Here is a 17,957-nt window from a genome sequence, read left to right on the forward strand (position 1 = left end):
GGACATTTGGACACAACAGTAGGCGACAGAAGGAGACAGAAGATATGACATGTGATGGAGGTGGAGACTGAGTTATGGATTGCCATCAAGCCACCACCAGAATGCTACAGACCTCAGAGACACTGAGACTGTGAGGCAATAAATTCCTGTTGCTTGAGCCAACCAGTCTGTGGTATTTTATAGCAGCCCTGGCAAATTAAGACAACTACTAAATGACATGGGAAAATGCTCAAGAAATAATGTTACATACAAAGAAAAGTAGGATCTATGCTGTATATCCATACTAATCCTAAATGAAAAAAAAATTCCTTTTTATAACTGGAAGGGCCTAGACCAAATGTTAACATTTATTATCTCTGGGTGACTTAATTATGGACAATGTAGTTTTCTGTTTTCTTTTTTTCTAAATTACTGACAACAGACACATATTGTTTTTATCTTTTGCAAATCAGAAATTTTCTTGAAAAGCTATAAAAACCATTAAAAAAAAAAAAAAGGGAATGCATGACCTCTCTCTTTCCATCTGTGCCCAATGCAGCTTTCAAATAGGAAGTAAAAAGTGATTTTAAAATCCTGACTAGTTGATCTTTCAATAGGTAAGGCAGTCAATAATGAAGCCTCTCCTTCTTTGTCTTCTTCCCATTTTGACGCAGGCTTAAAGGGCAGCTGAGGCAACTGTGAGGCCCGGGGTGTGGAGAGCAGTGATTGTAGACCCTTAGACTGAACCTTTCCCACATTTGAGTGAAAATATCTTTTGATAACTTAGTGGCCTAATGATCTGCAGTTTGGCCTCCTGCCTTGAGTGATGCTGTCCTTTTGTAAATACTAAGGTACCTATGTTTTAAAACATCACATATGAGGAAGATAAAATCCACCAACAGATAGCCACCTGCAGTAGGGGGCAGTCCTAGGGCACCTACCTTTCAGCCCTTCCCTGGGACCACAAATGCAGCCTGTGCTCAGGACCAGGTGTGTCAAACTGGAGGGATAAAAGACAAGCTCCTAGTAGGGTAGTGGACTGACTGCTGGTACATTCCTTCCTCTGTTGCCCTAAGCATATGTAAACAGTCACTGGAGGCAGTCTGACTCTGGTGGGCCTATTTTACAACATCCAGCTCACACCGGGTGGTATATCTGCCCCTGGCTGGGAGGGAGCAGGAGTTCTCCGTTACGGCAGCACACAAACACACAGAGAGCGGCGCTGCATGGAGAACTTGTCCCTGTGTCCTCCAGGGACTGGGACCCACTGGCTATGGGGAGCTGACCTTGCTCTGTCACTTCTCTAGTTGAGTTCTGTCAGAGCGTGTGTGAGTCGTGCTTTTTTTGGCGACTTGGCCACCTGTACTGAGAGTGGGTTGACATCTCTTTTGGTGTCTCTCCCTCTTACTGGCACTACCCATGGTGGCAGCCCCGTGAATGAGTATCCAGAAACCTTGAGCTGTGAGACATTAAGTCCTCCTTCCAGCTCCCATTTTGTTTTTGAAATTCATTCAGTCTTTTGTATTTGTGTAAGAGTTGAGTGGGTAGACAGGAAGGTATCAAGAGGAAAATAGCACAACTCCAAGGAAGAGAAATTAGGAGACAGCAACGAAATGAGGAAAGTCCAACTTCAAGCAGCCACTGGAGCTAATAAGTAGGATGTACCCAAACTGACCCTCTCTGAAGTCACATTTTTAGCTGCTCCACAAGCATTTCGCAACTGAACTTTTAAAATAATTAAACAAATTAAAAAGAACCCAGATTCTAGGATAAAAGCTCCTAGGGCTTTGCTCTTTATTAGTAATAAACTCCACCAGCCCCCATCACCAGTTTGACAGAGTGTGGGAGACGCCGGCTGGTAACGAGATTTTGCCATCCTGATGAGCGCTCATTAGGGAAGCCACTCAGTTTGAAGACACACCCAGGCCAATCTGATTGCAGATTTTATTGAAATAATTTTATAAACAAGTCTTCAGACCAGGTTTAGTCCTGATGAATCCTCTGAGCTCATTACCTCCCTCAGGAAGAAATTTGAAGAGATAAAAATTAAAGTCTAGGATTAAAACAACACTTTCACCTTAGGCAAAACAGTCTTCCTGTGATTTGGCTTTCTCCATCTGTAAAACAAGGATAATGATATTTCCCTCTCCAGCTCATAAGAAGAGCTAATGCTAAGTTCTGGAGAGTATTCTTGACAGTTGGGAAAGAAGGTAACGTATAAACCTGATTATTGTTAATAGCACGAAGGAAATAACCGTGATAAATAGATGTCTGAGCTCTCTTAACTCAGGGTAAGGACAATGCAAAGAAAAAGGTGGGATGCACTATGGTATGATAAATCAGTGGAATATCTTGGAAATTCACCTGGCTTGAATTAGAAAAGCTGTTCTCCTTCCAATAATTTCTTTGACATTTAGCTATTTTTTAGTCCAATGACATTGCACCAAAAAATGATGAAATGTGTTTGTTGTGGCTGTCACTACAGAATCAGAGTGACCTTAAAACGCTGCTTGAATAGGAAAGTACTTGGATAGCCATCATATATTCCTGGGTGGCAGGAATAATTTCAAAACAGCCTGGTTTCTCCAGACCTCACCCAGTTTGTCCTTAGTCAAAAGGCAGAAGACTTTAAAATTCCTATTGACCTGGAACTGCACAAGTTCAAGTGGGACGGATGTGCCTGAATTTTAAGAGCATTCAACAGAGCCAAACTCAAGAGTCTGCACAGAAGCATCACACTTTAAATGTGTGAAAGAGCTGGATGAGGCTCAAGGATGATCGACATATCCTTTTCAGAAGTAAGTGACAGCATCTTCTGTTTCTACCCGGTTTCTTATTTTTGCATCAAACATAAATAGTAAGTGAAGAAATGTAATTGAATAGCAGAGTTTCAGGTTCCTGAGATTAACTGAAAGGAATCCTTAGCACTGAGGCACTAAGAATTGGGAAAAAACAAAACAAAACAAAACAAAAAGGCAGAGACTAAAGGAGAGGTAAAAAGCAAACTTCGGCTAGAAATTTCTGTGCAACGGATTTGAGCTTCACAAAGTTGCCCTGAGTAACATCAAACTGGGTTCAGCTGTTTACATGTACTATCAGATATTTCATATAAATAATTAAAAAGCCACTGACTGTCAGGGCCAGGTTCAAATGCATTGAAGGGGAGTTAGGGTCACCTGTTTTTGAACTGAGAGCCTTAATGAGAGGGCGGTTCTGCTGCTTAAATGAAAGATGACAACCCTCTAGTGAAGTTATTAAGGGACAACATCTGTCGAAGGCGCCATTTCTACCCGACTTTTCCGCAGCCCCTCCTTTCTAGATCAAGGTTTTTCATGTCCTCTTTTTATTTTCCTTTTTGATTTCCTGCTGTCATGTGCAACTATTAAGGGACTCAAATTTGCCTTCCAGAAAAAAAATGTAACAAGTGTACGCTATGGACCATAGTTAGTGGTAATAGATCATGTTCTTTCATAATCGGTTACGAATGTTCCACAACAATAAAAGCTGTTGGTGGAGGCGTGATGTATGGGAATTCTGAACATTATGCATGATTGTTTTGAAACTCACAACTTCTCTAATTAAAAAAAAAACAGCAGCAACAACAAAAAAACTTGCCTTCCAGAAAGTGGAGTACTTTGCCTTGCCCCACGCTTGGGCCCCTCCTTGGACACGAGCAGGCAGGGAGTGTGTTTAAGATAACAGCATCTCATAGTGCAATCGGCCCCCAAAGTGGAGCCAGAGGAACCTATGAGATCATTTGGAAAAGCTTGTGAATTCACTGCCATTTGCCTACTTGGCTTTGGATGAAAAGCAAGTCTTAAAGCTGTTCAAAATGTGTCTGATTCATCTGTAACTGAGAATGAGACCAATCAGGGAGAAGAAGTGAGTAAAATCCTTGTGATCACAGAGCCAAGAGAGCCTATTTTAAAGTGCTTAATGTATTTTTTTCTTAAAGATATATACACCAACTGTAATTAAGCTCTCTCTCTCCTTATGATCTTGGCAAGATGTTAAAAAAGAGATAGAGGGAGGGAGACTACTTGCCAAGTGGATTTTTCTAAACTTTCTCAGCCCTAATTAAAAGTCCTTTGTGTAAGGCCAACCAGCAATCAGATTCCTAATTAGAGTTGAGCAAACTGCCTTGGTGAACTGTGGGTTTCTCTGAACCTAGGAATCTGGGGACTAACTCTACCCATGTGGAGAGGTCTGTTTTCTGAAGCAAGCCCCTCCACCCTGCCCTGAGTCCTGAGAGGCATGCGTGCAAGAGGGCAAAGCCACCTGATAACTATTGGGTTAATTCCTTATTCTGCCTCAACATTGCGTTGTTATTTCTGGTTTATTTGTTGGTTGGTTACAGTATTACAAGGAAATGGTGCCCTTTTAAAACCTCATCTTTGGGATCAGGGACTGTGTGACTTGCGATTTAAGTCTATTAAATGCTGGTGTTCCATGGTGTCCGTCCAGGTGAAGACCATTCTGCCATTTGCTGGGTTTCCCCTGGTATCTTGGGAATCATAATAACCAGCATTTACATGGGGCTGATTACATGCCTAACTCAGCTCTAAGAGATCTCTAAATCCTGACTCACTTAACACTCATGAGCACCCCATGAGACACTCTCTCTTGTCCCGTTTTCACAGGGAGGAATCTGCGGCAGAAAGAAAGTTAAGTAACTGGCTCAGGGTCATATTAGTAAGTGTTGAAGTCAGAACTTGGATGTGGTCAGTGAGTTTCCAGTCCTGTGGTCTGACCTCTCACCTCGAGCCTCCTTGCTGTTCTTGCACAGAGAAAGTACCCCGAGAGCCCAAGGTATCTGCATGACAACCCAGCTGGGAGCACAGCTCAACCTTCTATGTGCCGGGTTTCTTGCAGAATTTTCCAGGATCTACATTTCACGTTGGATCCTTCAGAAATGTAAGCCTTGAATGAAGAGATTATACTGGAATGTAAAAATAAAGAGCACTGCTATTCTACATGCCCGGAATAGCGGTCAAAACAACAACCATGCCATTTTTGTCTCACCCAGTTATAGGCAAATCACCCCAAGGCCACAGGGTGGGATGCCACAAAAGATGATGCATGCCCTTGGCTTATCTCAACTCATATATAACTCTTCATTTCTTGATTTTTGTCCAGAAATGCATATATCCTGGAACAGGGAGAAGGTTCTCATAATTGTATAATTTTTTTTTCCATTTCTTTATGCATTCATTTGGGTCAGATTCATGAGTATAAAAAGGTAAAGTCTCTTTATGTCTTTTATTTCAATTACTGCTTAATAGACTTAAGGGGAAATATATTTTATCTATAGCTTTTTCCTTTCAATTAAATTTATTAAATGTAAATATGGTAGCATCAAACTCTTTAAATGTTATCATATACAGCAGAGTTGAGTTAACCACACTGCACAAGAAAATGCTTTCATGTATTCCAGGCAGTTGACAGTTTACAAGGTGTCATTCAGGCTCAACAAGATGAGGAGATGACAACACTGGGACAGTGGAAGAGGAAAGCAATCAAGATACCAACAGAGTGGGAAGGGGGCAGGGGAGCAGAAAGAAAGACAAAACTAGAGAAAGAATTAAGGGAAGAGTGAGAGACCAATGAAAGGCTCTTCTTTCCAGAGTCAAAGGAAAATTCTATGGTTCTCCTGAGAAAAAAGAGTTTGGCTCTTTGGGGGTAGGGAAAGATGAGAGGACCTAGCTCTTGGGTCGTATTTCTGTCCATTGCTGGGAAGGAGTTCTACTCTGGATAATGGCAACTTGGTGTTGGAGCTCTGCGTCCTGCTTCTCCAGGAGGTGCTCAGGCACTGCCACCACTTCTACTCCCAATTATCTTCTGAAGAAGCATCGTCATACCATTCCTCTTTGGGGAAGGATACCGAAGTGTGGAGTAGATCAGAGCTGGTACAGAAACGGGAGATAACAGATCTGCTAGTTCTTTTGCACTTTTCATATTGTGTTGTACTTATTAACAAACCTACCTCCCTTACTTGTGTATAAATTGGAGGACAATAGCTGGGCTTTCTCACTTTTACATCTTTAGGGCTTGCTGAATCATTGGCCCTCAGTACTGTTTGCAGATGAATGGGCATTAACCACACTATCCTACCTAATACCTTTCAGGTTGCAGGCACTTAATAAATGTTCACCAAAGGAAGAAAGTTCCTAGTTTACTTAAGCAAGTAATAAGTTCAAATTTATAAGTTTGGAAAAAGACAGTGTAGGCAGTAGAGGATCTGAATAATAGACACTGCAAAATCTCCCAGAGGAAATAAGTAAGAGGAAAAGAAAAATGTTTGAGAATGATTAACAGACTTCTTTCTGAAAGGTCAAGGAACAAGACAATGCCAACATTTCAGGATGCAACCATCAGTGTTCACCTTTTCAAGCTTAAGTTTCTCTCCTCTCTAAAAGTCACTGAGATATCTCGTGGTTTCGACATTCTATGACAGCAAGTCTAAGTAACTGGCCCAGATGCCACAACCATACCTGAAATCAGGAAAACGGTTTCCATTCAAGTGAGTGTTGATATGTGTAATTTATATGACCCTCAAGCAATATGTAAAATAAATATATTCAGATGATCTAAGTTACAGAAAAATGTGGTTGCCTGACCAAAAAGAAGTGTTCATAACAGAGACTGATGAGCTTTTAAGATTAGTTTGCACTGGTCTTTATTAACCTTTTCCTGTTAAAACATTCTTCAAAGCTATGGAGGACACCATGTTACTTTTCTCTTCCATCCCAGCTTGTCTCAAGTGTGAATTATACTGCAGGCACTTTGCTGGTTTTTTACATTCCTTACCTCACTGACAACTAGAGTTGGTTTTTAGCGTTCAGTACATAAAATGATTTGGTCTGGTGTATGTTCACAAAACTTGATTCCATAACTGTCAAATACCTTTTGAAGTAGCATTTTCATGCCACTTCTCTTTTGCTGAGGTGGGGAATAGGTCAGTTTTGTGCCCTGGCTATCAGTGCCAGGGCAGGTGTAAATATTTTCCAAACAAACCCTGCATTCCAGTGTAGTAAGAATAAAAAGAGGATGACTCATGCACAATGGCTAATGTTGCTGTGGATGAGGTATGTTAATTAAAGTGTAAGTGAAAAATGTCTTTTGAGAGTCTAGAATTGAACCTGTGCCGTTTGAGCAAAGAGCCTGGATAGATAGGATTATAGCATGGAGTCCTTAGACTTCTTTGGGGTTTGCTTCTGCTTACACATGTGCTGGTAAAAGGCTGGGATCCAAAGTGAATGACTTTACTAACGATGGCCAATTACTGGATATTGCCATGTATCATGAATGCACTAGTGCTCAGTGCTTGGCATGGATCTTCTCCTTCACTCTTCAGCAATAATCTTATGGATAAGGTGCCTTTACCGATTAGGAAGCTGAGCCTTAGGAATATTAAGAAACTTGCCTAAGGTCAAACAGCAAATAAGTGTCCTTATTCACTCTGAGATATAGCTTCTGAAGAAGGGATTTGTCTAACATGTTTATAGCACTACGGTTTATTAAACTTCTTTCACTGGCATCATTTAATTTTACTCTCCCATATCCTGTGGAGATTGGTGGTATTACCCTTATTTTGCAGATGAAGAAACAGAAGCATAGAGAAGTTTTGTGGCTCACTCTGTTGTCCTTAGGCAGAGAGGAGTCTGATGGAGAGTTAGCTCCAGCATTCCCAGTGGCAGATCACTGAGCTCTTGTCCAGGACGTTGCTTTAGCAGGATGGAGAACAAAGAACACTGAGCCATGCGTCCTTGCCCCCATCACCTTCCATTTAACCTGGGACCACTGAAACACCATTCTGTTTTTTTTCCTCTTTCCTTTTTCCTGGATTCTTTAGCTAAGGTATTTGGTTTGGGGAAAAACATAGTTTTCTAGGCCACATTTGCTGCTTTTTTTGCAGTAATAAAGCCAATGAAGCTGGCTCAAGGTGAGAGAAAGCCTAATAAAACTTAATGTTTTGGTTCTTGATGACCAGTCACTTCACATGCTGCTGAGTAAGCAAGATTCATCCTCTCTGAGGATTCTTAGTGAGTCCATAACCCAGTCCTTAAGGAACCATTAAGGGAGATCCAGAGAATGGAGCAAAAACAAAATACACCTCTCTAGACTGCGTGTTGTAAGCAGCAGGCATGTACTGGTCAAGGAATTAGATTACTCAGGGTGGTGACTCATTTCAGTAACTATGCAGTATTTGTGGTTGAAGAGAAACCTTTGCCAGAGAATGACTAAAATCTATTGGCAGTGTCTTTAAAGGAATCATGACTGGGCCTAAACCAGTGAATACGCAAGTGTGCTTTTTTTCTTCCTCTTTTACTGATTCAAGACTGAGAGTAAGAAAACACCATCCCCGTTGACGTGTACTATTACAGCAAGGTCTCCGGGGCATTCCCGGCAACCACTCTCACAGGGGCCGGTCCAGACACATAGCTCCGCGCTTGGGCGTGGACATGGATATGTAATTCTGTGTGTATATGTGTGTGTGTAGTTAGTGGAATGAACAAATCAGTTGTATACAGATTGTTAGAGGGTATTCGATCTTGGTACTCTAAGGAAAAGCCTAGATGAGAAAATTTCCAAATCTGTTTACTTATATATCAGCCAGAGATAATATATTTGAGATTCTCTGGTATGTGATGTTAGTGTCTTTTTACTGAATCAAGAGTTAAAGTCCAGAGTTTTCAAATGATTTGAATGTATTTCATATGTATATGGAATAACTATTTTCAAAGGAGAGAGATGCTATTGCCCCATTAGAACATTTCAGCTAAATGATGATTTTTTTTGAATTGTCAGGTACAAGGCCCTGTAAATACATTTGCATTTATCCATGCAAATACCCACACAGGCATCCCCTCATACAGTACAATGCAAAACCCTCAATTTTAATTTAATGAAATTGTTGACGTAGAAGACAATTTGGTATCTAAACCTTCAAGTCTAAGTTTAGCTTTTGAGTTTGCTGAAGGATCTTATTCATCAGCAATCCTTGTAAAGGCAACATGAGCATGTGTGAACACACCCACATATACACACACCCCTTTCACCACAGCGCATATATTTCTGTGTGCGTTGTTTCCCACACTCAGTAGTCCATCAAGTAAAGCTGGGTGAGAATAGGTAATCAAAGAAGAGAGGGGCACATGGGTCACCATAGTCTGAAAGCAAGATGAACAGAAATAAAGACCCAAGTATAACTGAAATTCTGGGTCCTAGGAAGGTATCAGACTTTTGGAGTGAGGCCCTTTATCTTTGACGCCAACCACAAAAGAACAGCATTTTGTTCATGAAAACACCTGACCAGCCAATGTAATAACCCATCCCTTTAACAGGGACTCGTTTTCATCTATCTGTGAGCTCTACATGCCCACGTCTGAAGGCAGGACCTGTGCCTGGATGAGAGGCTTAGTAAGGGAAAGTCAGTATTCTCGGGACATCCAGTGGATGAAATCACCAGTGGAAGTGAGTTCAAGCATTAAAGCTGAGGTTTTCACCTTTCTTTGTGTGAACTTCTTTTGCTGGGCATGAGCCCCAGTCGTCTTCCATAGCTGGAGACCATTCTTGTGTTAAGGTTCCTTACATGGAAATGAATTATGAGCAAATTCAAGAAATAGAATCATGGTTACTCTCTTATTGTCAGTTACAATAACTTTAAGTCTTTGTAGCTTATTATGGTGCTAAGTATAGCAAACTCATACAAGCACAGCCATATATGCTTTTTCCAAGAGGGCCAGTCACTTAGAATCATAACATTTTATAGCAGAAAGTGACCTTGGAAATCTTCTGTTTCACCCCATTATTTTACAGATAAGGAAATTAAGTTTTACAGAGGTTGAGTGACTTGCCAAAGGTCAGCAACAAGAAAGTAGCAGAACCAGGGCTTAAGATCATTTCCTGATTCTTCTTTCTCCTCTGAAATTGCCATATATGATAATCCTACAGCTGACTTGTAAACTAACAAAGGACTATCCTATAATAGGCATTTCAAATAGAACCCTGTCCAGGAAATTAGCTATTTGCTATTTTTTCTCTGTGGGCATTAGTCTCTGGTAGATATACTCAAATCAGATGGTAATGACCTACTTAATTCTTGGACAATTCTAAATTTCAAATAATTAAAAGGGTGACTCATGGACATGAGGCAAATGTGACCTGTTTATGAAAGGGAAAAGATAGATAGATCCTTGTATCTTCCTCTCCTTCCTCTTCTCCAGGAAGTAGTCCTCAAACAAAGGACATTATCAGATATGAGCGTGATACAAGCAGTTTCTAATTTCTAAAAGCCACACTATCCATATTCCATTAAGATTTAATTTGCCAATAGAAAAAATATGGAACTCATTTTAAATTTTCATCTCCCACCCAAAAATAGTTTCATGTTTTTTATGAGCAGTTCTCTTTGGTTAATTCTGAGAGCTCCAAAGCTTATGTCCTATTTTGCATCAACTAAGAAGAAACTATATTTCTTATTGCAGAGATTCAGTGCTGCTTCTGCCAGGGATCAGTGAAGTGTTCCTCTGGCAAGCGATGTAGGGCCAGGGTCTAAAAGAAATTAATTTGAGCATATTTGGCTGATTTTAATAGTTTGACTTCTGAGTGTGTGAGCAGCAAGGCCGGGAGGCAGTGGCAGGCCGTACACGGCTGAATTAAAATGAAGCCCTGGCATGGCTCAGGGAAGCCTTCCCACACCTGCTTCTCATTTCCTCTAGTTATTTCTGGTAATGAAAATTGGAACCGTTGCTATATATTTTGGGGTCTAGAAGGTCTATACATTTTTCTTTCATGCAATATGCTTGTGATTAAGTGTATGTCTCTGTCTACAAAAAGACAAGACCTAAGTGTTCCTGGAAGAATAAGGAAAAAAATCTTTAAAAATAGAATTTTTTTGTGTTGTTTTCATCCCCAGTACCAGCTGGAGGGCTCTGACATGCTGCCGCCTTCCTCCTTGTCCGCTGATGTTTTCATCTACTATTCTCTTTACCTTTCCGCATGCTGGCTTTGCTCCTCATTAGGGACTTGAATGGCAAGGTGAAATAGCAATATTGGCTTGTTTTAAAGAAGTGGAGGGCTTTCTCCATAAAGTTGAAAGCATTTGGGTGGACAGTAGCCCTTTCCGAAGTCATTTCTTGCTTGAGCTTTTTATTTTCCATTTGTCTTCCAAGCTGTCCTGATGTCTGTATCAAAGGAATGCGATGTGTTGTTTAAAAATGCCAATTGGAGGCTTCTCTAGGGAGCTCTTAGCATAATTTGTGATGAGTTTAGGGCTGGAATTTGGCCGAGCCCCTAATCAATCCTTAGGTGGTCCTGGCTGTTATTTTCATTTTGCTGGGGGCAGCCTCATCTTCTTATCATTGTCTGCTTCAATTGACATTCTGAAGTACAGCTGTATTGATTGTGACTTTGCCCTCCCCTCTCTAGTAGCTACTTGGAATCTCATTGCTGAGTAGTAATAACATGATATATATTCATATGCACATATGCACGAGCTGCCGTGTTCTGTATTTGCATTTCTTACCCGTCTGCTGTGCAAGAGAGAGTATGCCACGTGAAAGAGTCAGCCTATTCCCCCTCCCCACCATGTGATGTCTATATATTTATGAGTAGGGGAGACAGGAGTCCTTGGATACATGAATCTGCTTGCCATTTCCTAATGGAATCTGGCACAAAAACTTTGCTATAGGACAAGTTCTAGTAACAAATGTGATCTTGGAAGAGTTTTCCTCTTATGCCTGTCACCTATTTGCCCTTTCAGAGCACTGAAAAGATTAATCATATAATGAACTGGATTCTCTTTTTGGTCAGCAAAGAATAAGACTCTGTTGAGGGAGGGGGTTATATTATAATTGTGTTCTTTTTTTAATCCATGAAGAATCCAGGGGAAAAAGATCCTGAATGGGGAAAATACCTTGATTTCAATGGCCAAGACTTTGGTACAGGATGTATGTGCTGGGAATGCTCTTTAAGGGAAGAACATGGAAGTTACCAATGGAGTCAGAGATGAACAGGTTTGAAAAGTAGTAGGTTCTTCACTCTGGAAGGTACCACTGTGTTGGGAGGGCATCCTGAGACTGGAAGTCCTCACAGTTCAGAAATGACTTCTTGACTTCCATTAATGTTATAATTTTTTGTGGCCAAAATCTATGCCTGAATGGACCAGTGGTGTCACTTTCAATAATATATCTTAAAGCAAACTTTTGCAAAGATCCCTTTCTGTCTTACATCCATATTCCCTAGACTCTGTGGCCTTCCATCATGGCCTCAGCATGGCAGGGCCGGTTGGGATGAACGGAATGCTGGAAAGGGAATTTATGGTGGTTAGAGATGTCAGCAATGGAAGCCACAAACCTTGGGAATGAATGTCTAATTCTTTGCCTGATAGCCTTTTACTTGAAACTTTATATACCCAGATCTATGTTCTCAAGTAAACAAAAATAATTTGATTATTTGGAGAAGCCTTAACTCATTGCTCCTGGGATAATAAAGCTCCTGGATCACACATATCTCATTGTCTAGGCATTCCAGGAAATGAAATGCTGCAATGTAGTTACATGGGCCCGGGCAGGAAAGAGTCAGGAGAAAAGATTTCCACTGAGCAACTTCAATTTCCATACTCCTTGAAAAGACAATCTATTTGTTATCTCTGTTTTTCTTCAAGTGCAATCTTCAATTAGACCTGAACTATTGCTAATGAATATGAGGAGACATGAGTACTATATTTATTTAGAAATCATTTAAGGTGCAGAACCAAAATATAAATTCTTTTGCAATGGGCACTTTCAAAGGATTTTAATATCCCACTTGACCTTCAGCATTCTCCTCATGTGGAGTTCTTGCCCTAGGCTACATGTATAAAATATGATGGTTAAACATCTGTTGTGGCAACACTCCAGACATCTCAGAGAAGATTTCTAAGATCTCCAGCAATGGCTATCAAGCCTAGCAGATGGCAGGATGACTGTGGGAATCGACTGGTGATTCTAGAGTTGGTTCATATAAAACCAGGCTCAGGAGGGGAGAAAAATATATATAGGTACATACCTTGTAGCATTCATCAGCCTTGCCATAGACTAGGCTTTGAAAGGCTTCTCTGGTGTGATACCATCCACATACCTTTGCTTCCCGAGGGGACAGTGGCCTTAGTGGCTTTTGTTGCTGGTGTTTGGGGACCAGAATGGGCAGCTTCGCAAGTGTCTGAAGATTTGGCTTGAAGGAAAGTAGCTAATATTTCTAAATAACTGTGATGTTCAGACCATCTATATCTTTATGAAGTTTTGTGTCTAGCAATTCAATCATTTGCTGGGGGAGGATGTTAGAATCTCCATTGATGATTATGAAATGTGCTATTTCTCTCTTTAATTCTCATCTTTTTCTTCATGTATTTTGAAACTCTGTTATTAGTGCATGCACATTTAAGATTTTTTTGTTTTTCTGATGAATTATGAAAAGGCCCTCTTTTTCTCTGGAGAAACTCTTTTTCTGTGGATAAACTCTTTGTATTGAAGTTTACTTTATGTGATATTTTTATAGCTGATCCAGCCTTCTTATGCCTATTTGCATAACAATCTTTTTTCATCCAATTTCAACCTATCTGAATCTTTATATTATATTTAATGTTTGTCTTTTATAGGCATACTATATGTTGGACTTTGCTTTTGATCCATTCTGACAGTCTTTACCATTTAATTAAAAGAGTTTAATCTATTTATATTTAATGTAATTACTGATATGGTTTGATCTAGGTCTATTTTTTTTTATTCACTTTCTATTTGTCTCAGCTTTTATTTATTATGTGCTATTAAGGAAAGTTACTTAAAACTTGGATATAAGGATGATAACTGTATGCCTGCTCAAAATCATCCTAGTGTATTGTCTAACAAGCCCAACTAAGGTTCAGCTCAACTAAGGCCAGAGAAAGATAACTTCGTTCAACTTACTATTTACTATTAAGAAAACAAAATTACAGAGAGGTTAGTTAACTTGCTCAAGGTCACCTGGTAGCAAGTATTGGAGTTGGAATTCAGATGAAGCCCACAGATTTGAACACTATGGCGGTTTGAAGTTGTATATGCCCCAGAAAAACATGTTCTTAAATTTAATTAATTCCTGTGGGTGCAAACCCACTGTAAGTAGGAACTTTTGATGAAGTTACTTCAGTTAAGAAGGTGTGGTCCTCCCAATCAGGATGGGACTTAATCCTTTCACTGGAGTCCTTTATAAGCAGAGTGAAATTCAGAAACAGAGAAAAAGCCACAGAGGAAACTGCCAGAAGCTGGACATCAACCAAATCCAAGAGAATGGAGAGATTTGGACGTGTTGCCACGTGCCTTGTCCTGTGAGAGAGGAGCCAAGGATTCCTGGTTTCCAGCCCCGGAGCTCTGATCTTTGGGAAGAAGCCATTTGAGGCCTGGATTTGGCCTTTCTTTTAGCCTCAATGCTGTAAACTAATAAATTCTCATTGTTTAAGCTGACCCATTTCATGGTATTTGCTTGAGCAGCTAGGGAAACTAAAATGCTTTACCATACTGCCTCCCACTGGTAATGATCTCATTATGGAGTTTATGGAAAACTGCCAGAGGGGGTATAGGGAGGGCTGTTGCTGCCGGGTGCTAGCTGTGGTCCCTGCAGATGGAACTTTCCGTTGAAGAGAAGGGCAGCTGTGCAGTACCTCAAGACACATATGAACTGGCTAAGCCCAAGAGTCCCAGGGCAGTGAAGCTCAGCCTGGCCTGAATGCATTGGGAGCCAAATTTAGCCACTGGTGTTCGTTCTCTCTGTTGATCAGTACCACTGCCTAACCACATGCTTAGGCGTACATAAAAGAAATGCTGTTTTCAGGAAATAATTGCTGAGCATTCTGGTGACTCGTGCTTGTTCTTAAATTTTGATAGGAGGGTGGGGCTGAGGTGGGGGGAGAAGTGGGACCAGTCAGGGAAACGCACTGATGTAGCAAATGAGTGATGCTTTAGCACTTCCTCATGAAGCAGCGTGACCTCCCGCCACCCAGACAGGCTCTTTCTTTAGATTTTTCTGCTCATTTAGCACAGCTGTTTGTTGTTTTCTTAAATGTTAAGCTTTTTATAGCTCTTCAGTTACTTATAAAAAGTATCAGTTATTCAGGCCATACAAGTAGAGGTTCAGCGCTGGTCTGATGAGCAGGGAGGCATATTTTTGTTGCTTCTATTTTCTCATGGCTCCCCTTCCCCCCACTTTCACAAGTTTCCCCTTTGGAGTCAAATGACTCCAGAATATTGGAATTCCTTAAAAATGTGAACCATCAGTTTGTTTTTGCTGCTTAAGAATAATTCATCATTGATAGCTCTTTGCCTGCACTAATGCTACTGGCTTTCCACGATTGAGTGAGGAGTAGATGAATGGGTAAGACCTCATTTCACAAGCCACAGCTGTTCATCAAGGTTCAGAAGGGACTCAAACCTGTTCAGATGCACCTGCCATTTCTGTGGAAAAGCAGTCTCAAATTTGCCATGATGAGGGAAAAAGTCCTGGACTTGGAGTGCTATTGCTGAGTAGCTAGGAATGTTCTCCCCAGTCTGCCAACACAGAAGAAAACAACCAGGACACTGCAGATAGAATCAGGAAGAAGGTGCCAGAAACCAGTCAAGAAGATAGACAGTGTTTTATATGTGAATGAATCTGACAGTCTTCTCTGGGCTTGGAGACCTTTATAATGCCGTCTGCAGGTTGTACATACTCTACAGCTCCTTCTCCTGATACACATCAAACATTTGGGGAATTTGCTGTGATCCTAGTGCAAGCGGATGTCATTGAACACATCCTGGAGATACTCCTCACTGGAGAGCCGAGGCTGAGAAAAATCAGTGTGTGTGTTCTGGCATGGAGATTTCCCATCTGTGTGTCCTGCATCTTGGGGGCATGTGGAGTGATTGCATGGGGTCCTCCCCAAGCATTTTTAGTTGGTTTAATGGAAAACTGTCCGACATGTGTGTGGAATATTTTTCACAAGTATGCAGATACTGACATGATTACTAAAATATTAGTTTAAATAAAATATCAAATTATTGGTGCTTTTTTAAAAATTAGTTTTTTAGTTTGTTTGGTGTTTTTTACCTTAAAAAGAGACCTCATACACCTACAGGATGGAAGCTGCTGTTCTAGCAAGCAGGTGGCCTCACAGCCAGAATATCTTATAAAGACACTCCTTGGAGAAGTGGATGTAGCTCAAGTGGTCCAGTGCCTGCTTCCCATATATGAGGTCCTGGGTTCAATCTCCAGTACCGCCTAAAAACAAACGAAAGAAATTCCTTAGGGGCCAATTATTTGGGCTGAAGAGAGTCAAATTATGGGTTTGTTTTCAGGAAGCTACATCCTCAGCCAGTCTTTCTTGGGATGGAAGAGATGAAGCCTTCCTTTTAAAAAAGAGGAAAATCCACCTAGAATATTACCTGAGATGATTTTGTAGAAACAAGTCCTCATGAAACATGTTTTGAGATGGAAATTGACCCCATTCCAGTGAGTGGTGTTGTGAATTGATCCCAAGTGTCAGACTTGTAAAAGGTCTGTTTATAGACTAAATTGCATATATTATATTTTTTAAACTTAGAGACTTCTATATCTACTTGTTGCAATTTTATGCTTTTAAGTGTCTATAATAGTAATAACTGTAATGATGACTAATATTTATTATTTACTATGTGTCAGAAGCCATTCTGAACACTTTACATATATTATCTCAACAAGCCTAGGTGGTTGCAATTATTATTTTCATTTTATGGATAAAGACATGTGAGCTTCATGGAGCTCTAAAACTTATGCTGGCTTACTGGCCCCATGTATGGCAGAGCCAGAATTTGAATTCAGACTGTTGAGCCAGCACTCAACCATCATAGCATATTACTCTTAAATCTAAAGTCTGACCTACAGTGGGAATTTTATTATTATGAATACACATTTTAAGGGGTTGACTTTCCCATTTGAAAATTATTCTATTATGTTAAATAGAAATATATATCAATTTATGGAGATTTTTCTAACTCTGTTTGGCAAAGCCTCTCATTTCGTCCCTGAGAATGTTTTCTCAGGATCTTTATGGCATAAATGTAGGAGTTTATTTTTCTTCCCCTGGCCTTAGTTGGCCAAACTTTGAAGTAGGTCCATATTTACTTTAAACCATTGTAAAAATTAAAGAAGATATGCAAATGGCCAATAAGCACATAAAAAGATACTCAATATCCTTTGTACTCAGAAAAATCCAAGTTAAAAAAACCATGAGATAATGCTATATGTCCACTAGAATGGCTAAAATTTAAAAAACTGACAAGTTGGTGACAATATAGAGCAACTGGAAGTCTCTTACATTGCTGGTAGAAATGCAAAATGACACAGCCACTTTGAAAAAACTGACAATTTCTTATGCATTTACCGTATGACTTAGCAATCCCACTCCTCGCTATTTACCCTTGAGAAATGAAAAACATATGTTCACGTAAAGACCTGTACATGAATGTTCACAGAAGTTTTATTCATAATAGTCCCAAACTGGAAGCAACCCGAATGTCCATTACCTGGTAATGGACAAATAAATTGTATATCCATACAATAGAATATTACTTAGCAATAAAAAGGAATGGACTATTGATAGACACAACGATATGAATGGATCTCCAAAGCATTATGTTAAATGGAATCATTTCCATTCAAATGAAATTCTACAAAAGCGAAATAGGGGAGAGGATGTAGCTCAGTGGTTGAGCACCTGCTTCCCATGTTTTGAGTCCTGGGTTCAATCCCTGGTATCTCCTAAAAAAAAAAAAGCAAAACTATAGAAGATGAATGGTTGCCAGTGGGATGAACATGGGGTGGGGAATTGGCCTTAAAGGGTATGAGGGAACTTTTGGGATGACAGAAATGTTCTACATCTTGGTTGTGGTGAAAATCACATGATAACATATTTGTCAAAACTCATCAAGCTGTATACTTTAAATTATACC

This window comes from Dasypus novemcinctus, chromosome 11 (assembly GCF_030445035.2).
Source record: "Dasypus novemcinctus isolate mDasNov1 chromosome 11, mDasNov1.1.hap2, whole genome shotgun sequence".
In the NCBI taxonomy this organism is placed as follows: Eukaryota; Metazoa; Chordata; class Mammalia; order Cingulata; family Dasypodidae; genus Dasypus; species Dasypus novemcinctus.